We start from the raw sequence: 2,020 nt of genomic DNA on the forward strand, positions 1-2,020 counted from the left end.
AACAGATATGCTGGATAGGAGGGACACCTACCTGTGAGCAAGATCTAGCTCCAGTATGGCTCAGCAAAGAATAAGACTTATCCCCCAGGCTGTAGGCACCACCCAGAAGGGCTGAGCTGCTTCTGTGGCCACACAGTCAAAGATAGAAAAGCACAGATGGGTTCTGCTTAGGTAGACAACAGGAAGATGAAAGAAGTGAGGGATGATTTTGGGATATGGGTAACTGACTCAGTATAGTAATTCTCCTATATTCTTAAAATTTTTCCAATTACTCTTAGAAAATTGGGACTCAGGCAGTAAGATGCAATCAAATTAAATACAATGTAGCCACACAAGGTTTTACATTATTGTAGGAACTCCTCCCCACCATCAGCAAATCATCTCAGGTGATTATAAACACCTTTTAAGGCAGGAACACACGATGAGAAGAAGACAGTCTCTTCAATGAATGGTATTGAGAAATCTGTACAGCTAAATGCCGAAGAAGGAAACTGGACCACTGTCTTACACCATACCCAGAAATAAACTCAAAATGCATTAAAAGCCTAAATATAAGACCTGAAACTGTAAAACTGCTAGCAGGAAACATGCAGTAAACTCTTGAAAATTAGCATTAGTACTTTTTTTTCTGGATATGTCTCTTCAAGCAAGGGAAATAAAAGCAAAAATAAACTGAATGACTACATCAAACTAAAAAACTTCTGCACAGTGAAGGAAACCATTGAAATGAAAAGGCAACCACTACTGAATGGGAGAATATATTCCCTAGTGATACGCCCAATAAGAGGTTAAAACTCAAAATATATAAAGAACTCATCCAACACCAAAACAAAAAAAAATTCGATTAAAAAGTGGGCAGAGGATCTGAATAGACATTTTTTCAAAGAAGTCATGCAGATGGCCAACAGACACATGAAAAGATGCTCAACATCACTAATCAGGGAAATACAAATCAAAACCACAATATCACCTCATACCAGTCAGAATAGCTAGTACAAAGAAGACAAGAGATAATAAGTGTTGGTGAGGTTATGGAGAAAAGGAAACTGTTGTGCACTATTGGTGGGAATGTAAATTGGTGCAGCTACTATGGAAAGCAGTATGGGGGTTTCTCGAAAAATTAAAATAGAAATACCGTATGACCCAGTGATTCCATTTCTGGGAATTTACCCAAAGAAAACAAAATCACTAATTCAAAAAGATATATGCACCTCTATGTTTATGGCAGCATTATTTACAATAGCCAAGATATGGAAGAAACCAAAGTGTCCATCAATAGATGATGGATAAAGATGATGTGGTACCTACATGCAACAGAATATTAGCCATAAAGAATTAAATCTTGCTCTTTGTGACATTGTGGATGGACTTAGAGGGTATTATGCTAATGAAATAAGTCAGACAAGACAAATACCATATGATTTCATTTATATGTGGAATCTAAAAAAATAAATGAGTAAGCAAACAAAACAAACAGATTATCATAAACACAGAAGAAACTAGTGGTTGTCATACGGGAGGGGTTGGAAGGATGGTTAAAATAAGTGAAGGAGATAAGGTACAAACTTTCAATTATAAAATAAGTCACAGGGATGAAAAGTACAGCATAGGAAATAAAGTCAATAATGTAAAATCTTTGGTGACAGCTATTTACTACAGTTACTGTGATGAGCATTTTGTAATGTATGCAATTGTCAAATCATTATGTTGTACATCTGAAACCAATGTAGTATATCAACTACACAATAAAAATAAAACACCTTTTAGTGCAACATCAAATGTATTTTTATTAATACATTTTATGCTGTTAATTGAAAAAAAAACTGTGTAGATGAATGTACAGCATTTGTGTAAAAAAAGCCCTGTATTTGTTTGTGACAAGAAGCTGCTAAAACTGGCAGACAGTGAGGAAGGGAAGTGGGTAGCTGAGGGAGAAAGGAAGAAGAGTTTTCATGACTGACCTCATGTACCTTTAAAGTTTGGACTACATAAATAAGTTATGATTCAAAACTAAATGATG

This window comes from Manis pentadactyla, chromosome 7 (genome assembly GCF_030020395.1).
Source record: "Manis pentadactyla isolate mManPen7 chromosome 7, mManPen7.hap1, whole genome shotgun sequence".
NCBI classification, from domain to species: Eukaryota; Metazoa; Chordata; class Mammalia; order Pholidota; family Manidae; genus Manis; species Manis pentadactyla.